Raw genomic sequence first — 26,988 nt, 5'->3', positions numbered from 1 at the left:
TCACCGCATCAAGCATGAGATCAGCTTTAATCTTGACTATGATAGCATCATTATCCGTGGAAGGGACTTAATCCGAACAAACCCGATGAAATATCACCTCACTTTCTCTCTCAACGTATGTGTCTTGACCTGCTGAGCATTGCTTGTGCTTTCTGGTCAGGCTCTTTGTATTTATGTTTTAAGTGTGATTTCAGAAACTGGGTGACGTTATGCCTCCTTCTGGTGTGCTCTGTAGTCCATATTCAATGAGAAATCAAACGTACTGGAAGATCAGGCACTTACCGCAGAGTCAGAATTCACCATGTTTGTCTTAGGCAAAAACAGAGTTATACAAAAATGCAGTATAGAATCAGGCCATTTGATCCATCGAATCTGTCCACCTGCCAATCACCCATTTACACTGAATCTGTCTGCCTGTCAATCACCTATTTACACCAAATCTGTCCGTCTGTCAATCACATTTACAACGAATCTGTCCGTCTGACAATCACCCACTAACACCAAATCTGTCCGTCTGTCAGTCTCTCATTTACTCTGAATCTGTCCTTCTATGCACGCTTTGAAATGGAGAACACAACTACAGCTGTGAAGATCTCTACTGGACCTCATGACCCTGTGATCTCCGTCTCAGAGGCCAATGTTAGACTGTCTTTAAAGAGAGTGAACGCTCGCAAGACAGAAGGTCCCAATGGAATACCTGGTACAGGTAAAGCTCTGAAAAGCTGTGCCAACCAACCAGCGGGAGTACTCAAGGACGTTTTCAACTCTCACTGCTATGGGCGGAAGTTCCCACATGCTTCAAAAAGGCAACAATTATACCAGCATCTAAGAAGAATAATGTGGGCTGCCTTAATGACTATCGCCCAGTAGCACTCACATCGACAATGATGAAATGTTTTGAGAGGTTGGTCATGACCAGACTGAACTCCTGCCTCAGCAAGGGCCTGGACCCATTGCAATTTGCCTATCGCCACAATAGGTCAATGGCAGATGCAATCTCAGTGGCTCTCCACAAGGCATTAGACCACCTAGACAACACAAAAACCTACGTCAGGATGCTGTTCATCGACTATAGCTCAGCGTTTAATACCATCATTCCCACAATCCTGATTGAGAAGTTGCAGAACCTGGGCCTCTGTACCTCCATCTGCAATTGGATCCTTGACTTCCTAACCGGAAGACCACAATCTGTGTGGATTGGTGATAGCATATCCTCCTCGCTGACGATCAATACTGGCACACCTCAAGGGTGTGTGCTTAGCCCACTGCTCTACTCTCTATATACACATGACTGTGTGGCTAGGCATAGCTCAAATACCATCGATAATTTGCTGACGATACAAACATTGTTGGTAGAATCTCAGGTGGTGACGAGAGGAGTGAGATATGCCAACTAGTGGAGTTGTGTCGCAGCAACAACCTGGCACTCAACATAAGATGAAAGAGCTGATTGTGGACTACAGGAAGGGTAAGATGAAGGAACACATACCGATCCTCATAGAGGGATCAGAAATGGAGAGAGTGAGCAGTTTCAAGTTCCTGGGTGTCAAGATCTCTGAGAATCTAACCTGGTCCCATCATTTCGATGTAGTTATAAAGGAAACAAGACAGCGCTATACTTTATGAGGAGTTTGAAGAGATTTGGCATGTCAACAAATACACTCAAAGACTTCTATAGTTGTACCATGGAGAGCATTCTGACAGGCTGCATCACTGTCTGGTATGGAGGGGCTACTGCACAGGACCGAAAGAAGCTGCAGAAGGTTGTAGATCTAGTCAGCTCCATCTTGGGTACTAGCCTACAAAGTGTCTAGGACATCTTCAAGGAGTGGTGTCTCAGAAAGGCAGCATCCATTATTAAGGACGTCCAGCACCCAGGGCATGCCCTTTTCTCACTGTTACCATCAGGCAGGAGGTACAGAAGCCTGAAGGCACACACTCAGCGATTCAGGAACAGCTTCTTCCCCTCTGCCATCCAATTCCTAAATGGACGTTGAATCTTTGGACATGACCTCATTTTTTTTAATATACAGTATTCTGTTTTTGCAGGTTTTATTAAATAAATTCAATATAAATAATCGATTTACTTGCTTATTTATTATTATGTTTTATTTTATTTTTTTTTCTCTCTCTGCTAGATTATGTGTTGCATTGAAATGCTGCTGCTAAGTTAACAAATTTCACGTCACATGCTGGTGATAATAAAACTGATTCTGATTCGGTCATTCATTCATACACACCGAATCTGTCTGTCAATCACCCATTTACACCGAATCTGTCCGCCTGTCAATCACCCATTCACACCGAATCTGTCTGTCTGCTAATCAGATTTACACCAAATCTGTCTGTCTGTCAATCACCCATTTACACAGAATCTGTCTGTCAATCACCCATTTACACTGAATCTGTCTGTCAATCACCCATTTACACCGAATCTGTCTGTCTGTCTGTCAATCACCCATTCACACCGAATCTGTCTGCTAATCAGATTTACACCAAATCTGTATGTCTGTCAATCACCCATTTACACAGAATCTGTCTGTCTGTCAATCACCCATTTACACCGAATCTGTCTGTCAATCACCCATTTACACCGAATCTGTCTGTCTGTCAATCACCCACTCACACTGAATCTGTCTGTCTGTCAATCACCCATTTACACCGAATCTGTCTGTCTGTCAATCACCCATTTACACCGAATCTGTCAGTCTGTCAATCACACATTTACACCAAATCTGTTCACCTGCCAATCAACTATTTACAATCCTACACTGATCACATTTGGCTTTCCCCTGATTGAACTGCTCACCCACACCTGGGGCAGTTTACAATGGCCAATGAACCTATCAACCTGAACTTCTTTGGGATGTGGTTGGAATCCAGAGTACCTGATCACTCTGAGAATGTGCAAACTCCGCCGGGATACCAGAGATCAAGACTCAGTCCATTTCTGTGACTCAGCCAGGTAGCGGTTTGACTAATGGCATCTCTGCGCTGTCCCTGCAAATTGCTTGAATAACATTCTGGCTCCTCCTTGAACCTAACGATTGGAGGAGAGAGGGTATGGGTGAACACCCATCTTGGCACAACCTCCTGGAATCTTATCCTCAGTGGTTCTCATTCCAAGAGTTGGGAGACGCCCACAGCATTTGATGTCTACCTGATACCTTAGCAGGTCACACACCATGAAGTCTATCACTGGGAATCTTCCTGATGGAGGTCAATTTTGGTACTGCAGTTTATCGGCTCTCCCATGGACATTCCACAATATGTGTCCCCACCCCCATTCTTGCAGTGACCTCAACCCACCACCCTCACAACCTCCAGTTCCTCCCCACCTACTCAGCAAGTGACCCATGCTATCCTCTGCTCCTTGATCCAGCCACCCATCCCAGTGGCAGAACATCTCTTTCAATCTCCCCTGCCTTTGGTACATGTCCCCAATCTCTTTACATGTCAGTCAGCCCGAGCTTCCACTACATGAGACTCTTCTCTACTTGTTGTCAAACAATGGCATGAAGTCCATTACGTACAACAGGCCTGATGCCAGGCTGGTCAATCAGTAAGTATGTCCTGGAGACACCAGAAAGCGAAGATGTTGGAATATGGATCACTACACAAAAGAACTGAGGGAACTCACTATGCAGTACAGTATCTATGGAGGGCACTTGGCCAAGTGGTTAAGGCATTGGACTTGCTACCTGAAGGTCATGAGTTTGAGCCCCAGCCGAGGGAACGTGTTGCGTCCTTGAGCAAGGCATTTAATCACACATTGCTCTGCGACGACACCGGTGCCAAGCTGTCTGGGTCCTAATGCCCTTCCCTTGGACAACATTGGTGTCGTGGAGAGGGGAGACTTGCAGCATGGGCAACTGCTGGTCTTCCATACAACCTTGCCCAGGCCTGCACCCTGGAGGGTGAAGACTTTCCAGGCGCAGATCCATGGTCTCGCGAGACTAATGGAAGCCTTCATTTATTTATCTATGGAGGGAATAGACTGGATGAACAGTCTCAACTCAAAAGTTTTACAGGCCATTTCCCTCCATAGATCCAGCTTGGCCTGTTAATTTGCTTCAGTGCTCCTTTTGTGCTGTTGCAGTAAATATGCCCTGTTCAGCAGCACATGAGCTATGCACCACTGAATTTCCTAGTTTGAGCGATAAAGTATTCACACAGATGGCTTGAGATTTAAATGCATGTATTAAATTTCCTCTGTCCCTTGCTTCCTGCCACCTACCTCTCTCAGTAGGTAAATCTGCCTCTGATTGCCCTTCTGCCCCAACCCCACTCTGACCACTGTACATAGCAATTGATCCCCAGCACTCAACATTTGCCCCTCTAGATCTTTTAGGAACGTTTGTTTCAGTGAAAGAATCCGCAATCTTTCGGTAAATACTCAGTATTCAGTAAATACTCAGCTTCTTTCTTTCATTTGAATTTCCCAAGCATGTTTGAAAAGACCACACTAACATTATGTCTCTTCCCCACCACACACTCATATCACCACGATCCTCTCTAGAGCCCATCTTGGTCCCTGTGGTTAGTCTCCCTCATGAGAAGTGATATTAATTAGGTATCATTGCAACTTGGCTTGCCAGAGGTTCAACATCTTCCCAGTGTCTGTGCTGGTATGTGAGATAGTTTCACTTTTAAAAGATATTCTCCTTTTGTTTTGCAAAGCAGCTGTTTCACAGCAGCTGGAGCATGTAAGGTAAATAATCAGCAAATCCCCCCCAAGGTGGATTTAACTTACCGTTACTGGGTAGGGGTTTTACAGAGGATTTGAGGGTCAATATTTTCTCCCAGAGGATATGTGGGATCTGGAAAACACTGCTGGAGTGTACAGTGAAGTCAGAAGCTCTCACAAAGTTGAGGAAATATCTGGATGAGCACTTGAATTACCAAGGTATAGAAACATTCAGAACCATGTGCTGAAGAATTGAGTTCTCTGCTGCATGACCCTATGATTCTCTAAACTGTCTAAGCAATGTACATCAGAGTAGGATCCACAATGATACCCTTAAAAATAATTGCAATGCCAGGAGCTTCGCCAGCATCTATGCAAAGGAATAAAAAGTCAACCTTTTGGGCCGAGACCCTACATCAGGATAAAGGTTCTGATCAAGGATCTCGGCCTGAAATCTTGACTGTTTATTTATTTCCATAGATGCTGCCTGACCTGCTGAGTTCCTCCATCATTTTGTGTGTGTTATTCTGGATATCCAGCATCTACGAAATCTCTTGTGTTCACAATACCATCATTTTAGACTGAGGAAGATGGAAGTACTTTCACGCACCACTCTTTCCACAGCACTTCTCTATCTTTATGTATTTTCACTGGCCAGAGGATCAGGAATTATGGTGACCGCTTGATATTGAACCATATTACCGTTCTGAGAGGGAGGTTAACCACTTTCCCTTTGACATTGAATTGTGTAACCATTCTGATATCCCCTATCAATATCCTGGCTGATCATGATCAGTTTAGATTACTTTAGATGTATTGGTCACATATACTTTGAATCATATCGTGAAATGTGTTGTTGCATTAACAAAAATGTGCTGTGGGCAGCCTGCAAGTGTCATCATACATCCGACACACTGGACCAAGTCTAAAAGAGCATCTCAAAGATAAGGATAAAGATGAGCTTTATTTGCCACATAAACATTGAGACATGCAGTGAAATGTGGCATTTGCTTCAAATCAAATCAGCAAGGGCTGTGCTGGACAGCCCTGAAGCCTCGTTGTCCTTCCAGCGGCAGCTTTACATCCCCACAGCTCCTTAACCCTTACCATGCCTGTTTGGAACGAGGGAGGAAACTGGAGCTCCCAATGAGAACCCAGGCAGTCACAAAGAGAATATACAAACTCCTTACAGACAGTGGTGGCAATTGAACCCCAATCTTACAGCGTGCACTGTAAAGAGTTGTGTTAACTGCAGTGCTACCATGCCACCACTAATCTGATGCACTGGACCAAGTCTAAAAGGCTGGGTATCCTGTAGTACATGAATCACTTTCTGGCACACCGAGGCCTTTTCATCTCCTATAAGCAGCAATTCAGGAGTATGACAGAATATTCGCCACTTACCTGGATGAGTGCAGCTTTAGAAACTTTTGCTGCACTGAAAACTGACATCATTCAGTGCAAAACAACCCACTTGAGTGATACCACATCCAGCACCCTAAACATTCATGCCCTCCATCAACAACACACACAGTACTTGCGAAATGTACCATCTCCCAAATGCACTGCTGGCCACTACTTCATCATTTCCCAAACCCATGACATCTATGGCTCATGGGCACGAAATGCAGGAAGTTTACACCTTTAAAGCTTAAAGATAGACTTTACGCAATGCTAAAACAAGTCTCACATTTTCCAGAGCGGTCACTTTATCTCCTCAGTCCACATTTGAGCAACATGATGGGAGCATCTACAGTAGAAACAGTTAAAGATGATGGCTCACCATCACCATCTCAGGGCCAGGTAATAAAAGAGACTGCAAGGGAGTGTTGGAGTGGGTTTTATTGTGTCGCTCTTTCAAAGAGGTTGCACAGGTATAAGAACTCAAAGGCCTTCTTTGGTGAAGTGAGATTCTAACAGTCTCAGCCAATAGTGATCTCTGGGAGAACCAGGTAAGTGCAATGTTAAAAGAGGAACTGCTCAAGGCAGATGCTTCATGCCACATTCCATGGGCAGTGAGCTCCTGGGGCTGGTCCCTTTTAAGCAATGCCAAAGGAGTTCTCACATTTTCCAGAGTGGACACCACAATATCTTTAGAAGCTGACTGTGATTGGGAGGAAGGTTTAGTCATGCTGTTCTACCTATCACGTTTAATAATCTAGTTTGTCTTCTCCTGTCTGTCACTTTGCCTTCTTTGCTAGGTTAAAGCCACTGTTCAGAAGCAGTCTGTTGTTATTCGGCTCAAGGGAAAGGAATTTCTGCAGAGCATATTGAAGCATTTATTTTTCTCTCTGAATCCCAGCAGATGCCTGGTTCTTTCAAGGGGGCTATCGTATTTTCTTTTCCCTCCTCATCCCATCCCTCAAACATGACTCATTCTTTCTCAGGCCCACGGATCAGTTTTTGACTCATTGGGTTGTACAGGCTTGGGTTCATTTCTGATTGTCTCTTAAAACTTTGGTTTTAACTCTGTACTGATGCCAGACACAATCTCACTTTGCAAAATTAATAGTGCTGTTTGTCTATTGACAGCTATTTGGCTCATCCAGAGACATATTTCACAGAAACAGACCCTTCAACCCCCGCTAAGTATTGAGAATCTATGCATGCTAATTCAAATTTCCAGCTTTTGACCTGTAACCTTTTCTGCCTTGCCTTATCCAGATACTTATTAAATGCCATGAGGGTCTCTGCTTACACCATCACATCCCACCCCAGTGTGTTCCAGATTTCATACACCCCCTGGGTGAAAAAAATTCTCCCTCAGATTCCCACTAAACCCCATACCCAATACCTGAAACGTATGCCCTCTTGCTCAATAGACCTCCGATATCGGAAAATGTTTCATGATATCTATTCTCCCTGCAGTCTGCATTATATTACTAACTGTTTCCTCCTCTGCCTCCTCCACTCCAAGCAAAACAAACACAGCCTATCCATAACAGAAGTGGGCAACATCCTGATGAATCTCTTCTGCATCCTCCCCACTGTTGTGACATCCTTCTTACAGCATTGTGATCCGAATGACACACAGTATCTTAGCAGTGGATTAACAAATTCTCATCTCTGCTCATTCTCCCTTTTCTCAAAGGAAAATAGTCCCATCTTGAAATAGAGAAATGACTGTGTTTATTCTATTCTGGCTCCTTGGAAGAATGTGAGGATTTTACTGAGGATTTCTATAGATAAATGTTGGAAAGCATTCTGTCTGGCTGGATCACCTCCTGGTATGGAGGCCGCAACGTCAGACGTGAAGTGAGGATAGGTTGAGTGAGTGAAGGCTTTTCCCTCTGGAGTGAAGGAGGTTGAGAGGTGTGCAAGATGATAAGAGGCATGGATTGACCCAGTAGTCAGAGACTTTCAAGTTTGTGCATGACACAGCAGTGCTTGGCCTCATCAACAATAATGATAAAACAACATACAGAGAGGACGTAGAGTGGCTGGTGGATTGGTGTGAGAAGAACACCTAAGTCCGAACATGAAGAATACCAAGGAAATCATTGACTTCAGGAAAGTACAGATGAACCATCCCCCTCCGTGAATACATAGCTCCTCTGCACCAAGTTCCTGGGAGTTCACATCACACATGACCTCACCTGCTCCCTTAATATCACCAGCCTGAACAGGAAGGCACTGCAGCGCCTCCACTGCTTAAGGAGATTGAGGCAAACGAGGCTCTTCCCAGCCCCCATCTTAACTGCGTTTTACAGGAGCACTATTGAGAGCACCCTGACAAGTTTCATTTCCATCTGGTGTGGGAGCAGCCAAGCAGCAGACCAGAAGTCCCTACAAAGGACGGTGAGAATGACTGAGAGGACCATGGGGGCTCCCTACCATCCATCAGGGACATTTATCAGGAGGGGCTGCCTATACAAAACCCTTAGTATGATTAAGGATCCCATTCATCCATACAGCATCTTCTTTTGACTTTCTACCATCAGGCAGGAGACTACGATGCACAGAAAGAAGAACGGTCAGGGTAGGGAGCAGTTTCTTCCCTCAGGCCAGTAGGCCTCTGAAACCCCTGCCACGTCACATTTAAAGTGTCACTGGGTAATCTGTTCTGTACCTTGCAATATTTAATTTATGTACTTGAGTTTGTAATTTATGCGTGATTCATCTGTAGATGTTATCCTTACTTTCACAAGTTATCGTGTGTTATTTGTACTACCGTGTTTACACCCTAGTTCGGAGAAACATTGTCTCGTTTGATGGTATATATGTATATTGTTAAATGACAATAAACTTGACTTTTATCCAGTGTGGAAATGGCTAACATGAGGCATAAATTGAAGGTGATTGGAAGAAGGTATAGCACGAGGCGGGGACGTTAGAGGTAAGTCTTTACACAGAGAGTGTTGAGTGTGTGGAACACCCAGCTAGGGTTGGTGCTAGGAACAGATACGCTACTCTGCAGATTGCCAACACCACTCTCATTCTCCTACCAGCCACACGTGGAGTCCTTGTGATCACAGAAGGAACATGGAAACTGCACACAGAGGGCACGGGGGGAGGGAGATCATGTTGCTCGAGCTGTGAGAAAACACACTGCTAGCTGCATCCCTCTCCCTCTTACCTTGTTACACTCACTCTTGGGTTGCATCATCTCCCACGTCTTCCTGATGTGAGTGAACAACCTGGTGCTCATTATTGAGTGGGGCTGAAGTCTTTCAGCTGTTAACTAAAAACAACACTGTCTTTGATCTGCATCATTTCCTTTGCTCCCAGTGTTCTGTTGCCCATTATATAATGGCTTCTCACATGTGAAGGAAATGTCCCCTTGAAGTGTTACAACTTGAGCATGTTCCAATGAACAAGATGTGTGGGATCCAACCTTATGGCAGTTACTGATGACGAAAGCTGTAAGAGACCAATAGATTAGTAAGGTGGGCAGAGAAGAGGCAAGCACAGTCAAATAAAAACTAGGATCAAGACAACACTCCAGTCCCTTGAGCCTACACTGCTGATCAGTAAGAAAACGGCTGAAGATCACAGGCTGATTTCCTCACTCATCCCATCCAACAATTGTTGGAATTTTTACCCATCACTAATTGCCCCTGCCGGGCTATTTAAGAGCCAAGCACCTTGACGATCAGACTAGTAATGACCAACATTCAGTAAGACCTTGGCTGATCTATTCTTGGCTTTAGCATAACAATTCATGTTCTCCTCTACTCCTTTGATTTCCTTGTACTGTAGTTCAAATGTCTGTCAATTTCTGACTTGAAGATATCCACAGACCTTCTCTGAATAGCTTGCATAGAGTGGACATAAGGAGGGTACTTCTACCACAGAAGAGTCTAGGATTTGAGGGCACAAGCTCAAAATGAAAGGACAACTCTTTAGAAATGGGATGAGGAGGATGAATTTCTTCAGCCAGAGGGTGGTGAATCTTTGGAATTTGTTGCCAGGGCTTTGGAGGCCAAGATAGTAGGTGTATTTTAGGAAGAGATTAGCAGGTTCTTGAAGGTAAGGGGTCAAATGTTACGGGGCGAATGCAGGAGAATAGGATTGAGAAAACTAAACAACCATGACTGAAGGTGGAGCAGACATGACGGGCTGAGTGACAATTCTAATTTTATACCCTACTGTCTTACAGTCTCTGCATATGATCATAAGACTCCAAAGAGCTGTAACCTCCAGAGTGAAGAAATAACTCTATCTTAAAAGGGTGAATCTTTAGTTTGTCTCCTCCCCAGTTTTAGATACCCCTGGTGCAGGGAAACATCCACACATCTGTCCACCCCCCTCAAAATTGCACATGCTTCCATCACCTTGTTCTCCAAACTCCAGTGTGTCTTGGGCCAACTGACTCGATCTCCCTTCATATGTCAATTTGTACAAGCCAGGAATTGACCTGAAACTTTCTGATCAGGACCACTCCAGCCGAGGACAAATTTGATTGCTGGTGTTGGTGGTGTGCCCAAAGCAAGCAGTACTACTTGGATATCAGCTTTGATTATTGCAGGTCCGTTGTGGAATTGATCATTAGTTTGTGATTGTAGCGTGTACTAAGGTACAGATCAATTTATCACATCAGTACTGTACACCAAAATCGTAGAAACAATAACAGATTGCGGAACAGAGATGGTAAGAGGCATAGATGAAGTAGACAGCCAGGGGTGTTTTCCCAGGCTGGGAATGTCTAATATGTGGAGGCGTAATTTTAAGGTGATTTGAGGAAAGTGTCAGAGGCAGTTTTGCTTTCATGGAGCATGCTGGGTGCATGGAACACACTGCCAGGGATGGTGGTAGACGCAGATACTGCACGTTACAGATATGTAAGCAAGGAAGGATGAAAGAAAACTGGAGGGCAATGAGGGAAGAAAAGGCTAGTCTGATCTTAGAGTTGATTAAAAGGTCTGCACAAGATTGTGGGCCAAAGGACCTGAATTGTGCTGTACTGTCCTATGTTCTAATATAGTGCTAGTGTTACTGAGGAAGTATAGTGCAGGCAGACAATAAGATGCAAGGTCATGGTGAGGTAGATTCGGTGTCTGTCCTATCATACAAGAGGTCAATTCAGTCACCTTATTACAGTGGGATAGAAGGTGCCCTTGAGAGTGGTGGCAGATGCATTCACAATCATGTTGAATGGTGGTGTAGCAAAGAGCTGAGCAGCCTCCTCCTCCTCTTTTCCTTTGTGACTTTAATCTATTTGACTCTTGCAGCAACAGTTGAGTAACAGCGCACAGCATTTATCTCAGAGCCAATTTGGCAGCAATGTCGAGATCAATGAGTCTGCAAATAGAGAGAATTCCTGCACCCACTACTCATACTCTGACCTTTGTTTCAAAGCCACATCTACAGTACAACAGTGTTTCATTTCATTCTCCAGTCAGTCGTCCCTCAGCTCCTTAAGGCTGTTAAACTTGTTTTGAATTATGGTGGGTTCATGAACTGCACACTCACCGGGGAAGAGTCTTGACAGTTGTCAAATCTCCATTCACCCCTGACATCCTTTCAATGGCCTCTTTATTAGGGAAACCTGTTCGTTAATGCAAATATCTCATCAGCCAATCATGTGGCAGCAAATCAATGTATAAAAGCATGCAGACATGGACAAAAGGTTCAGCTGTTGTTCACACCAAACATCAAAATGGGGTAGAAATGTGACCTAAGTGACTTTGACTGTAGAACGATTGTTGGTGCCAGACAGGGTGGTTTGAGAATCTCAGAAACTGCTGATCTCCTGGGTTTTTCATGTACAACAATCTCCAGAATTTACAGAAAATGGTATGAAAAACAAAAAAAAATCTGGTGAGCGGCAGTTCTTTCTGTGGGTGAAAACTCTTTGTTAATAAGAGAGGTCAGCAGAGAATGGCCAGATTGGCTCCTGCTGACAGTAACTCTAATAACCATGCATTACAACAGTGGTGTACAGAAAAGCATCTCTTAATGCACTACATGTCAAACCTTGAAGTGGATGGGCTACAGCAGCAGAAGGCTATGAACATACACTTAGTGGCAACTTTATTTGGTACAAGTGGTAAATGGCTCATAGCCAATTTCTTATCCTGACATTAGGAATCTCTGGCTGAATGGGGCCTCCAGAGAGCCTACTAGAAGCCAAGGTTGTCTGCTGTGGTGCAGTGGATCAAAACCTGCTCTAGAGATTTGAGTGCGAAAACCCTTGAGTACTATCCTCACCTCTCACCCAACAGGCTGAATAGCTACCATCCGTGAAACGGAGAAATATAATCTGAGGAATGAGAATGATGGGAATGCTTTGTAAGCTAGCATTGATCCAATAGGCTAAATGGCCCACTTTTCTACAGAAAGAAAATATGAAATATCAAAGAGCAGAATGCTGGAAGGACTCAGTGGATCAGGCAGCATCTGTGGAGACAAAAGGAGTGAGTTTGGTGCTTCAGGTCGAGACACAGTGTCAGAACTGTGAGTGGAAAGGGAAGATTGCTGGTATATTGCAGAATGTGGAACGCGGAAAGGTTGGAATAGAGGCTGGCAGGTGATGGATGGAACCAGACAGGGAGGAGACGATAGGTAGGTGGAACTAGGCTATATGACAGCTTTCGCAAGTCTCCTTATATCATCTTCTGGGCCATGACCCTGCAGGATAATGTAAGGGATGGAAACGTACAGAATTCACCACTGCTGATATTGAGATGGGATTCACTTTAAGAGGCGAGTCTGACATGATTACATAATTACATAAAGGACTTTTACTGCGCTTTGCGTTAGTTTTTAGGAGTTCAATAAATGAGTTGATACATCTTTTTCTTAAACATAAAATGCCCCATGTTGTTTTATTTGTGAAAAACTGCATTGGTGACCCCAGTGCTCTATGACAATTCCATAGTTATTGAACATGTTCGCCAATGCAGCTGCTTTGAAACTGCCAGAGTTTTAGGAGCAAAATGCCGTTGCTTGGTTAAACAAGCCGAGGCTCACCCCTTGCTGCGAGAGATTTCCACTTGCCAACACCAAGTTCAACTATGTGGAGGCATTGCTTGGAAGCTCCATGGCAGCGAGAATGGTGCGTCTATTAGAATACCCATCTGCACACGACAAAGACCGATTGCTGAAAATACACCTTTTCTAGATTTTTGTACTATCAGAGCCTGAGCGCACCAAACAGTTGTTCTCCTTGCCCGGCCTCAGTGATGCTAGGCCATTGGAGCTAATGGACCACATGCTGTCTCTCCTGGGAAATCACCATCCTTGTTTTAGTTTTATAGAACTCTTCATGCAGCAAATGCCTGATTAAGTTCACATAGCCCTCACTATTGCACCCATGATGGACGATAGGGAGCTTGCTAAAATGGTTGATAGTCTACACTCAGCCAGGCAGTGATACACAATTCCTTCTCTTTTCCCTATCTCAATAAGCCCGGTCAGCGATGCCTCCAGCAGAAGCACGTGAAATAGATGACTAACTAATGCTGTGAAACAGACTACGCTGGGTCTGTTTCTACGACACTTGCTTTGTTACAAACACTAGGAAGTGCCAACCGCCTTGCAGTGTCAACAGTGCCGGCACATCGGGACATCAGAGGTCTGTGAACACCATGCGTTCCAGCTGCCAGGCTCATCCACTGTTCATTACGGACACCCTTTCGGGTCGACACTTCCTGCGTGACACGGATGCTCGAGTGAGTGTGCTGTCAGCATCTCCTATTGATGAGAAGACAAAGAGTGAGGCAGTCTCACTGGAGGCCGTCAACAGCAGCAGGATCCAGACATACGGAACACAATGGGTGGAACTCTGCCTCAGTGGGCCAGCCCTCTGCTTCATGCAGTCACAAAACATGGGGGCTGAGCACCACATTGCGACAGTTGGCCCGGTAGTCCTTGCCCATGTGCGTAGACTGGACTCTGAAAAGCTAGCAACCACAAAGGCTGAGTTGGCAACATGGAAAGAATTGGCATTGTACCCTGGTGAAATAGCCCCTGGGCTTCTGTCCTCCATATAGTCCTTAAGGTGGTTGTCGCCCAGGTAGTGACTACATATGCCTTAACGAGGCCACTAACCCTGATCGTTACCCAGCACATCCGTTCTCCCGAGAGGAAGTACCCTGCCTTAAACCAGCCCACCAAGTTTTGGAGGATTCTGCTACCTTGCCCTGCCATCACGACATGCCCATGAGCAAGTCAACACACCTCTGGACGAGCCAAAGGCTCTGGACACGCTCACAATGCCAGTTTTAGTGAATTCTGAGAGTGCCAGTGTAGGGTATTGTAATTGGTTTAAACATACAGAATTTACAACCACCAACATGAGTTGGGGTACACTTTCAGAGGTGAGTCTGACATGATTATGTAATTACATAAAGGACTTTTACCGCACTTTGTGTTCAGATTTTTTGGGGTTCAAATAATGAGTTGTCATTTCTTAAACATAAAACACCTCATGTCTTATTTGCAAAAACCTACAACCTCACTAACAGTGATGCAAAGTTTAGGGGAGATATCAGAGGGAGATATTTTACACACTGAATGGCAAGAACCTGGCATACATTTTGAGGGGTGGTGGTAGTGTATGATACACCAGCCTCTACATTTAATATATCATTTCTCATTTTTCTGTTTGCTGCAACGTAGTCCCACAACAAGTAAACCTTCTCGTCCCCCCTCAATTCCCTCTCTGCTTTCTACAGTGACTACCCCTCTTCATGAGTTCCTCATCTGCTCATCCCGTCTAACTAACTCCTCCAGTCTTATGGCAACTTCGCCTGCAATTGCAGGAAGTGTAACAACTGTCCCTCCTTCCTCACCACCATCAACAGCCCTTCCAGCTGAGGCAAAGATTCACCTGCATCTCTTCCAACCAGGTCTAGCTTGTCCAATGCTAACAATGTGGCCTCCCTCACACCTGAGAAACCAAGTAAAGATTCATCAACCCTCTTGCAGAGCATCTGTGCTCTGACCATAATGGCCACCTCAAGCCTTTGGTTGCATGTCATTTGAATTCTCCCTCCCACTCTCACACTGACCTGTTTGTCATTGATCTTCTCCATTGTTAAGGGGGTTTGAGGAGCAAATTAGAAACGTAACATCCTGGTCCACTTGGGTTGCTGCCAACCCAATGATACATAACATTGAATTTTCCAAGTTCGGATCTCCTACACCTCATATTCTCCTCCGTCATACATTTACCTGTCTACCCAGTTTTTTCACCCTTTTTTCAACTTTGCCACTCTCCACTTCTCAACTAACAATCTCTGTCCCACTCTACGATGCACACTCACAGCTTTTCTTTCTTGTTCCCTGTCCTGATACAAGGTCTCAACACTTCTTGCTTCCACAGATGCCCCCTGACCCATTGCGTTCTTCCAGAGATTAAAAGCTAGAGAGTCATAGACCACTACAGCACAGAAGCAGGTCCTTCAACCCATTTAGACCATGTCATCTCGGTCTTCTGCCCAGTCCCATCTACCTGCACTGGGGCCATATCCCTCCAAACCCTTTCATCTATGCACATATCTAAGCTTCTCTTTAATATTACAACTGAACCTGCATCTCACACAACCCTCTGAGTGAAGAAGGGTTAGATTGACCTTAGGATAGGTTAAAAAGTCGATACAACATTATGGGGTGAAAGACCTCTAGAGTGCCATAATATTCTATGGTTTATGTTCTTGAATGTTGTTTGGTTAACTGGTCTTTGTGAATTGCCCCTAGTATGTCAGTGAGTGGTGGGAATCAGGTGGAAATTCTGAAGAATGGAGAACAAAATGGGATTCAAGTTGGATTGGTGCAAATAGATGTTCAATGACCTGCTCTCCTTGGATGGGCCAAAGGGCCAGCTTACGAGCTCTCTTTGACTCCGTGGTTATTTGATCATTATCACATGATTTTCTTGTGGGAACTTCTTCTGTCTGTTCCCTTCATTGCCATGGTAAATGTATGCATTGTTGGTAACCAGTTCATGGAGGGTCTGCACGACTAAATTGAGGGAGCCTGTTCCCATTACGACTCTTCAATGATCATGAGATACTAATTTTTCATTGAAAAGAGGGATACAATGAAAGACATTGTTTTTATTTCATATCATTTCATGGTCACAAGTTGAAAATTTCTCCTCACAGGTGTTGTAAAACTGTTAGTCACTTCATTCAAAGGGGGAATGAAAGGCAATTTGAGAGAAAAAGACTTTCAGGTTTATAGGGGAAGGGTGAAGAGCTGGAATATACACCACAGCACTTCTATCATTTATCAGGATGACACGGTAGCACCTCACTTTAGAGCAGCATCTGTAAAACTGGGTTTGATTCCTGCTGCTCTCTGTAAGCAGTTTATACCTTCTCCTCATGACCACAATGGTGTCCTCTGGGTGGTCCATTTTCCTCCCTCATTCTGAAGAAGTACAGATAGGACTTGTGAGTTGTGGACATGCTATGTTGGCACTAGAAGCCTGGTAACACTTGCGGGCTGCCCAGCACAATTCTCACTGATTTGATTTGACATAAAAGTTACATTTTATTGTAAGTTTTGATGTACACATGACAAACAAAAGTAATCTTTAATCTTTGTGCTTTAGATGTAATGAAAAGGAGGCAAAAGATACTATCGTAATGCATATTTCTCTTGTCAATGGTGAGCTCTCTTTATCCCGGATCCAATGAGCATAAGTCCTTTGCCTCAATATCCAAAGATCAAAGGTTCATTTTATTATTATCAAGGTACGTATGCAGACTACAACTCTGAGATTTGTCTTCTTCAGATAGCCATAAAGTCCAGAAAACCAAAGAGGTGGTTGAAAGAAAGACATCAATCAGCACCCCCCTACACATGAAAAGAAAAAGAAACAAAAACTCACTAACTCCAACCCCCCCAACCCCTCCCTCAAACAAAAACTAAGAGATCACCCACATGGAGAAACAAGAACATCAAACCCCAAACCCCTAGCCTGCCAATTGGCAAGAAGAAAGAATGGGCAAGAACATAAAAGAACACAGAACTGAAACAGAACTAAAGTTAGTTTGAACTACAGTCATAATCTTGAGAGCCAAATTTGTAAAAGGGATAAATTACAATCCCCTGTCAGTGTTCCAAAAACTTAGTTGTGTTTTAAGCAGCCACCTGAAGGTCACAAAGTATTTAGTGCTCAACTTGATGCCACCTAACAATTAGACTTCCATGTCCCCTTGCACACTGGTTGCTGGAGTGTGCACTTACAAATGGTCAGGAAATCTTGAGCGGTTAGCATGATTTTCCTTTAAGAAAAGGTTTTCAAATAAAATAATTGATTGGTTCATTTAAACTTGCAACAAGACTCGGAGGAATTCACAAGAATAATCCAGGGAATAAAAGGGTTAACACATGAAGAGTCTGATGCTCGGGGCCCGTACTCGCTGGAGTTTAGAAGTAGAATGTTGGGGGATGGGGGATCTCATTGATCTGCATCGAATATTGAAGAGCCTAGATAAAGTGGATGTGGTGAGGATGTTTCCTGTAGAGGGGAGTCTAGGACCAAAGGCACAGCCTCAAAATCAAAGGGCATCACTTTAGGACAGAGATGAGGAGGAACCTTTTTAGCTGGAGGGTAGTGGAACCTGTGGAATTCATTGTAACTGATGCATGTGGAGGCTGTCATTGAGTATATTTAATGCTGAGATTGATAGGTTCTTGATTAGTAAGGGTGTCAAAAGTTATGCGAAGGCCGGAGAATGGGGTTGAGAGGGATAATAAATTCACCATGATGGAATTGTGGAGTAGACTCAATGGGTTGAATGGTCTAATCATTCTCCTATATCATAGACTCCCATCAAGGAGTTAATATGAAGTAGACTGACCAAGAGATTTCAGCAAAGACACGATCTTTGTTTAAGAAAAAGCAGAACCACATGAACAAGTAATCTCTTGTCAAACCTAAGAATGTCATGAATTCAGAAGAGGGTGCATGGCTGTCAATTTTTCTAACAACCCAAGCTTTAGATCTGAAGATTAATTGTTGAATAATCATGCAAGATGAACAAAACTGGTGTACATACCACAACAGAAAACTGATGTTAGCCACCAGTCACAGAACGCTAACTATTCTGAGTACTGGCTGGATGGGGGACTTGCTTTGGCCTGAGTATTTGGAATCCTTTTCCCTTTCCTCATGCATGTTAGTTGCTTCATTGCTATAAATTGCAGCCTCTCCTAAATTATTTATTGTCTGGATATGCACTCTGCTATCTGTACACCAGCTCATTAATGCAAATATCTAATCATGTGGCAGCAACTCAATGCATAAAAACATGCAGACATGGTCAAAAGGTTCAGTTCTTGTTGAGACCAAACATCAGAATGAGGAAGAAATGTGATCTAAGTGACTTTGACTGTGGAATACTTATAGATGCCAGACAGAGTGGTTTGGGTTTCTCAGAAACTGCTGATCTCCTTTCATTTTACCACAGAACAGTCTCTAGAGTTTACGAAAAATGGTGTGAGAAACAAAACCATCCAGTGAGAGGCCATTCTGAAGGTGAAAAGCCTTGTTAATAAGAGAGTTCAGAAGAAAAGGCTGGTTGGTTCAAACTGACAGGAAGACGACAGCATCTCAAATAACCACGCATTACAACAGTGGTGTGCAGAAGAGCATCTCTGAATGCACAACGTATCGAACCTTGAAGTGGACTGGAGTACAGCAGAAGAAGACCATGAACATACACTCAATGGCCATTTTATTAAGTACAGGAGGTACCTAATCAAGTGGCCACTGAATGGATGTCATTAGCACAATTAAAGTGCTTAATTTCAGATGATGTGTCGACCATTGGGATTTCAAAGAGTGTTGCATTTAGAATTTTCTACCCCTCAGGCTGTAACTGATCCAGTAATCATGTATTACTCTGTCTGAAGCCAGATGTATATAAATATTCTATAGGGGAGTGCAGCGATTAGGTATAATCTCATTTGAACTTGCTCAATGCTCACCAACTATACAGCTCTCCTTGAGTTCTCTCCCTCTGACAGTACAGAGTCTACTCAGTGCTTTCCCCTCCAACTGTAGAAGAATGAAGCATGCTGTCAGGAGTACCCTTCCAACACTGCAACTCTTCCTCAATACTGTCTAATGTTCAGTCTTCATTGGTGGAAAATTCCCTCACTGATCTCCCTCAGTACTGCTTAGGTGAAATATTTAAAGGGAATTTGGGTAGGGAACTTCTTCACTCACTGGGCTGTGTAAGTGTGGCATGAGTTGCTGGTGGAAGTGCTAGATATGAATTTAATTTCTATTGTGCATGTTCCCTTAACAGTCAATCTTCAATAGTGGAACAGTCCTCACTGACCTCTTCCAACAGGAACAGTTGGCTTAGAATTGTATTGTACTAGAATAAATGTACAGTTATTACCCTACAACCATCAGGCCTCTGAACCAGTGTGGATAACTTCAAACACCTCAGCACAGAACTGACTCCACAATCTATACACTCACTTTCACAGACTCTACAACTCAGTATTATTTAATTACCTTTTGCATGACTTGTCCTGTTTTGTATGTTGGATGTTTGTCAATCTTTGATAAGTATAGTTTTTCATAAATTCAATTGTATTTCTTTATTTTCCTGTAATTACCTGCAAGAAAATTAATAGCATATGGTGACATGTATGTATTTGGTAATAAGGTGACTTTGAATTTTGAATAGTTTGGTCCTCCCTCCTTACTAAACCTAAAGAGAACAGCACTCCCTCCCTATGTAGTGAGTTTCCAGCAACACCACACTTCCTCTCTGCTACTCCTACTGCATATTTTAAACCAGAATCTCAGCCAACATGTTATGCTCAAGCCATGGAGAGGAATTTGAATCCACAACCTCTGATTCACTGGAGGATGCATTGCTTTTGTTTCTTGGCATGGATGTTTTAGAAAACTTGGACACCAGAGCAGTAAACTATTACTGAGAAAGGATAAGATTATTTATGATTCAGTACAAAACTCCCACCTACCATCCCAAGGCTGAGTATCTAGAACAGTTAAAGTGAGTGTGCAAGAGTAAGATCTGTGGACAATATAGCTGAACATTTTTTAATATCCATATACCAATAGACACTTCCATGTCAACAGGAGAGTGAAGAGGAGAGACATTGTTCAATGGGAGAGACATCTATCATTAGAGGGAAGAGGAGAGACATCAGTCCATAGGAGAGAGAAAAGGAGAGACATTGGTCAATAGGAGAGAGAAGAGGAGAGACATTGGTCAATAGGAGGGGAAAGAGGAGAGACATTGATCACTAGGAGAGGGAAGAGGAGAGACATTGGTCAATAGAAGGGGGAAGAGGAGAGACATTGGTCAATAGGAGGGGGAAGAGGAGAGACATTGGTCAATAGGAGGGGGAAGAGGAAAGACATTGATCAATAAGAGGGGGAAGAGGAGACACATTGGTCAATAAGAGGGGGAAGAGGAGAGACATTGGTCAATAGGAGAGGGAAGAGGAAAGACATCAGTCACACATGATAAGACCACTCTCAGGCTGGAGGAGGAACACTTCATATCAACCAACCTAACGGCATGAAAATCTATTTTTCTAATGTTTAATTTCTCCCTCTCACTTCCCCTTCCCTTTGCGTTCATTCCCCACTTTTGCTCCCCTCTTACTTCTGCTCTTTTCCTCCCCCGGTGCTTCTCCATGAACCATTTTGCTCTCCCATTGAATCCTTCTTCTTAACCCTTTAGCTTTCCCACCTATCACCTCAAAGCTTCTTATATACCCCCTCTCCCCCACCCACCTGGCTTCACCTATCACTTGCCAGCTTTTACTCCTACCCCCAACACCCCCCCCCCCACGTTTTTATTCTGGCTTCTTCTCCCTTCCTTCCCCCTCCTGGTGAAGGGTCTCAGCCTGAGATGTTGACTGTTTATTCCTTTCCATAGATACTGCTTGCCCTGACGAGTTCCTCCAGTGTTTTGTACAGTATGTGTTATTCCAGACTTGAATATTTTGAACAATGTATCATGCAATGCTTTAATAGAATATATTCTCAAATTTGCAATTATGATTTTAATTTGCTCCATGTTCTATTTCCTTAGTGGCAGATCACAGCTTACCACCAACAAATCCAACAGTGTTAGTTCAATACGTTGGTTAACCAGTTTGGAGCACATCAACAGAGTACTGAGGTTATGCACGTGTAAATAGTAATCCATTGTAACAACACACACAGAATGCTGGAGGAACTCAGCAACTTAGACAGCATCTATGGAAAAATGTACAGTTGACGTTTCGGACCGAGACCATTTGGCAGGACTGGAGAAAAAGAGATGAGGAGTAGATTTAAAAGGTGTGGGAAGGGGAGAGAGAAACACAAGGTGATAGGTGAAGCCCAGAGGGGGAGGAATGAAGTAAAGAGCTGGGAAGTTGATTGGTGAAAGAGATACAGAGTTGGAGATAGGGGAGTCTGATAGGAGACGGTAGAAGACATTGGAAGAAAGAAAAGGGGGAGGAGCACCACAGGGAGGCGATAGGCAGGCAAGGAGATAAGGTGAGAAAGGGAAAGGGAATGGGGCATAATGAAGGCGGGGAAGGGGGGAGTACCAGAAGTTCGAGAAATCGATCTTCATGCCATCAGATTGGAGGTTACCCAAATTGAACATAGGGAGTTATTCTTCCAACCTGAGTGTCAGTTCATCATGACAGGAGGCTTCTGTTGAGGATGTCTTTTTGTTTCTGTTGTCAGCAAAATCTCTCTGGAACATCTTTAGTTTCCCTGTGGGGAATTAATGTGATTAAATTTTGAAATTAACAAAGACCATTTCGAAAGTTCTCTATATCGACTCTGAAATTATTTTGTGGATTTCTGTTGTCATCTTCATATTTGTGGCTAACACTGAGCAGTGGTGTGGAGTAAATAATCTCAGAGTGCATGTTCAGAAGTTCAATGACTGGTTTGGATCTCTGTTATAGCTGCGATGCTACTTCAACACTATCCTTTCCACAATCCAGTACCCCACAGCACTGTCCATATCCAGTGAGACACTCCCTCAGCAACTCTGTCCTACACACCCTCATACTGTCTCTCTGACAGTGTGACACTCCCTCATACTGTCCCTCTGACAGTGAGACACTCCCTCAGTACTGTCCCTCCGACAGTGTGACACTCCCTCAGTACAGTCCCTCTGACAGTGTGACACTCCCTCAGTACAGTCCCTCTGACAGTGTGACACTCCCTCAGTACAGTCCCTCTGACAGTGAGACACTCCCTCAGTACAGTCCCTCTGACAGTGTGACACTCCCTCAGTACAGTCCCTCTGACAGTGTGACACTCCCTCAGAACAGTCCCTCTGACAGTGAGACACTCCCTCAGTACTGTCCCTCTGACAGTGTGACACTCCCTCAGTACTGTCCCTCTGACAGTGTGACACTCCCTCAGTACAGTCCCTCTGACAGTGAGACACTCCCTCAGTACTGTCCCTCTGACAGTGAGACACTCCCTCAGTACTGTCCCTCTGATAGTGAGACACTCCCTCAGTACTGTCCCTCTGACAGTGTGACACTCCCTCAGTACTGTCCCTCTGACAGTGTGACACTCCCTCAGTACTGTCCCTCTGACAGTGTGACACTCCCTCAGTACTGTCCCTCTGACAGTGAGACACTCCCTCAGTACAGTCCCTTTGACAGTGAGACACTCCCTCAGTACAGTCCCTCTGACAGTGTGACACTCCCTCAGTACTGTCCCTCTGACAGTGAGACACTCCCTCAGTACTGTCCCTCCGACAGTGTGACACTCCCTCAGTACAGTCCCTCTGACAGTGAGACACTCCCTCAGTACAGTCCCTCTGACAGTGACACTCCCTCAGTACAGTCCCTCTGACAGTGAGACACTCCCTCAGTACTGTCCCTCTGACAGTGTGACACTCCCTCAGTACTGTCCCTCTGACAGTGAGACACTCCCTCAGTACAGTCCCTCCGACAGTGTGACACTCCCTCAGTACCGTCCCTCTGACAGTGTGACACTCCCTCAGTACAGTCCCTCCGACAGTGTGACACTCCCTCAGTACTGTCCCTCTGATAGTGAGACACTCCCTCAGTACTGTCCCTCTGACAGTGAGACACTCCCTCAGTACTGTCCCTCTGACAGTGACACTCCCTCAGTACAGACCCTCTGACAATGAGACACTCCCTCAGTACTGTCCCTCTGACAGTGAGACACTCCCTCAGTACAGTCCCTCTGACAGTGAGACACTCCCTCAGTACAGTCCCTCTGATAGTTAGACACTCCCTCAGTACAGTCCCTCTGACAGTGAGACACTCCCTCAGTACAGTCCCTCTGATAGTGAGACACTCCCTCAGTACTGTCCCTCCGACAGTGTGACACTCCCTCAGTACAGTCCCTCTGACAGTGAGACACTCCCTCAGTACAGTCCCTCTGACAGTGACACTCCCTCAGTACAGTCCCTCTGACAGTGAGACACTCCCTCAGTACTGTCCCTCTGACAGTGTGACACTCCCTCAGTACTGTCCCTCTGACAGTGAGACACTCCCTCAGTACAGTCCCTCCGACAGTGTGACACTCCCTCAGTACCGTCCCTCTGACAGTGTGACACTCCCTCAGTACAGTCCCTCCGACAGTGTGACACTCCCTCAGTACTGTCCCTCTGATAGTGAGACACTCCCTCAGTACTGTCCCTCTGACAGTGACACTCCCTCAGTACAGACCCTCTGACAATGAGACACTCCCTCAGTACTGTCCCTCTGACAGTGAGACACTCCCTCAGTACAGTCCCTCTGATAGTTAGACACTCCCTCAGTACAGTCCCTCTGACAGTGAGACACTCCCTCAGTACAGTCCCTCTGACAGTGACACTCCCTCAGTACAGTCCCTCTGACAGTGAGACACTCCCTCAATACTGTCCCTCTGACAGTGTGACACTCCCTCAGTACTGTCCCTCTGACAGTGAGACACTCCCTCAGTACAGTCCCTCTGATAGTGAGACACTCCCTCAGTACAGTCCCTCTGACAGTGAGACACTCCCTCAGTACAGTCCCTCTGATAGTGAGACACTCCCTCAGTACTGTCCCTCCGACAGTGAGACACTCCCTCAGTACTGTCCCTCCGACAGTGTGACACTCCCTCAGTACTGTCCCTCCGACAGTGAGACACTCCCTCAGTACAGTCCCTCTGACAGTGAGACACTCCCTCAGTACAGTCCCTCCGATAGTGAGACACTCCCTCAGTACTGTCCCTCTGACAGTGAGACACTCCCTCAGTACAGTCCCTCCGATAGTGAGACACTCCCTCAGTACTGTCCCTCTGACAGTGAGACACTCCCTCAGTACTGTCCCTCTGACAGTGTGACACTCCCTCAGTACTGTCCCTCTGATAGTGAGACACTCCCTCAGTACTGTCCCTCTGACAGTGAGACACTCCCTCAGTACTGTCCCTCTGATAGTGAGACACTCCCTCAGTACCGTTCCATCTGACAGTGTGACACTCCCTCAGTACTGTCCCTCTGATAGTGAGACACTCCCTCAGTACTGTCCCTCTGACAGTGAGACACTCCCTCAGTACCGTTCCATCCGACAGTGTGACACTCCCTCAGTACTGTCCCTCTGATAGTGAGACACTCCCTCAGTACTGTCCCTCTGACAGTGAGACACTCCCTCAGTACTGTCCCTCTGACAGTGTGACACTCCCTCAGTACTGTCCCTCTGATAGTGAGACACTCCCTCAGTACCGTTCCATCTGACAGTGTGACACTCCCTCAGTACTGTCCCTCTGACAGTGTGACACTCCCTCAGTACCGTTCCATCTGACAGTGTAACACTCCCTCAGTACTGTCCCTCTGATAGTGAGACACTCCCTCAGTACTGTCCCTCTGACAGTGAGACACTCCCTCAGTATTGTCCCTCCTCAGTTTTAAACCAGTTCCTCAGTCAGTATATTGTGCTCATGCCACTGAGGGAAATGTGAATCCACAACCTCTGACCCACTGAGTCCATTGTTTTTGTTTGCATGCCTGATTAAAGGCCAGTCTCCACCCTCACAGTGGAAGGTGTTATGTGAAACACTCCACTCACAACTTCTAAATGCCTGCCTTTGGGTAATATTCTCAAACTACAGATCATATGGCATATAATGAGGTTACATTACCAGATTTAACAATATACGTAGACATCCCTTGCACCAAATATTAATTTACCAGGAAGGCCACGATTGAATTGAGATATTCTTGGAAGTAGTTTGTTTGCTCAAAGTCCATTGTGGACCTCAGAAACCCTCAGTAAACCAAAGCAGGATTGATGGACCTGTGGTGAGAGGGAGAGAATCAGTAACAGCTTTGTCTCTGTCCGATGAATTTTTCAGCTGATCCTGATCTTAGCCAATTCAACAAGACTGATTGAGCTAATCCTTGGCTTCAGTTCAGTGAGCAGCTCCACAACGTGAAGCAATGAAGTTAAAGGTTCAATTCCCGCGCCCCCCCACCCCCAGCAGTTAAACAGTCCTAATCTGAATGGAAACTATTGTGAATGTTGTATAGGTACTGCCCCATATAAAATTATTGTTCGTCAGGAAATAACAGAACTTACACCAGCGGACACTTAAAGTGGAAGTTCAGTATATTTACAGAGATTTTAAGTTTTCTTAACAAACAGTTAATAGAAAACAAAAAGTGTCCATTACAGTTAAACCAGCCTAAATATGCACATAAACATTGGAGCTCATTTCTAGAATAGTTGGATGCTTCACGTTAATTATTCTTGGTGCTGAACTCACGTCACCAGCCACAGTTCAAACTTCCCTCAGAGACGGTTACAAATGAAATGGCTAACTCAGGAGCATTGCCTCTTCCTCCTTGTAACAACTCATCTGCACAAAGCACTTCTTGTGACAGAGTCTCTCCTTAGGGTGAGATTCTGTGAGCGTCTTCCCTTGAGCTCCGGTCCATACCTCCTTCTTCTTCCAACACCTGTGAACAAAGGATCCCAAGCCACCCGACTGTCTCCTAGAAATCTGATGCCTTCAGTCTCTCTCGAATGTTCCACAGCATTCCACCGGAAGGAATGTTTCCAAGACAAACCTGATTAGCTGACACTACATTCCTAAACTGAGCAAATGACTCCTTGTTTTAGCAGAAGCCAAACTACTGAACTGTGAAGCTTAATTAACAGAACACACAGTGTTGTACAGAAAAGCTGCAGAGAATAAAACACTAAATAGCACAACAGTAGTAACACAATAAAACATGTTCTTAGCCCAGACATTACACCTTCCACATTCTAAAGATGTATTGTTTGGTAGGTTAATTGGCCATTGTAAATTGTCGAGGGATTAGGCTAGGGTTAACTCGGGGTTGCTGGGCAGCTTGGCCTGCAGGGCTGGATGGGTCTATCCCAAGCTTTATCTCAATAAGTAAATAAAATAAATCACCCCTCTCTCACCTGCCATCTCTTGCTCCAATCCTTCACCCCCCCCCCCCGCTTGTTACACCTCTTCCTTTCCGATCCTGATAAATGGCCCTGCCCAGAAATGTCGACTGTGTTACCTTCCATTGATGCTACCTGACTCAGTGAGTTTCTTCAGTGTTTTGTTCTGTGTTAGATTGCCAGCATGTACAATTTCTCTTCTTCCTTCTGTCTCCAAAGAACTACCTATTCTGATTTTCTCTTTTATATGGTAACCAATCTTCAGTCACTGATAACACCCTACACCCAATACCCGGAAATTTATTTCAGGCACCAGCATCTTATACGCTACTTAGTCAAATGTGTTCAGGAAGTACAAATCCGCCAAGTTTATAGCTTTCCCCCCATCGGCTGGGCTGGCTACATTCTTGAAGAACTCAAGCAATTATGCCAAGCATGATTTAACTTTTATAAAAAGCACACTGATTCGGTTTGATTGCATTAAG

The 26,988-nt window shown here is 44.7% G+C and overlaps 1 long non-coding RNA gene across 6 annotated transcripts in view; it reads right to left on the bottom strand.

The window, feature by feature from the left end:
* The window catches only part of LOC140191183 (uncharacterized), a 47,367-nt gene extending 20,659 nt beyond the window's left edge, over positions 1 to 26,708 (bottom strand). Inside the window, exons 1-6 of one of the 6 annotated variants that reach the window (XR_011883774.1) lie at positions 25,854 to 26,113; positions 25,279 to 25,384; positions 21,752 to 21,845; positions 19,611 to 19,714; positions 11,600 to 11,675; positions 9,264 to 9,547 (exon numbers count right to left, since the gene is read on the bottom strand). This is a non-coding gene — a long non-coding RNA (uncharacterized lncRNA). Of the gene's footprint in view, positions 1 to 5,680; positions 9,548 to 11,599; positions 11,676 to 19,610; positions 19,715 to 21,751; positions 21,846 to 25,229; positions 25,385 to 25,853; positions 26,114 to 26,622 lie in introns of those variants that run through there. The other 5 variants (XR_011883778.1, XR_011883777.1, XR_011883773.1 and 2 more) reach the window with 5 other exon arrangements.
* Between the last annotated feature and the right edge of the window lie 280 nt (positions 26,709 to 26,988).

The sequence above is a fragment of the Mobula birostris genome, chromosome 32, assembly GCF_030028105.1.
Source record: "Mobula birostris isolate sMobBir1 chromosome 32, sMobBir1.hap1, whole genome shotgun sequence".
NCBI classification, from domain to species: Eukaryota; Metazoa; Chordata; class Chondrichthyes; order Myliobatiformes; family Myliobatidae; genus Mobula; species Mobula birostris.
Note: the sequence above shows the minus strand (reverse complement) of the source record. Positions and strands in the feature narration are given on the sequence as shown.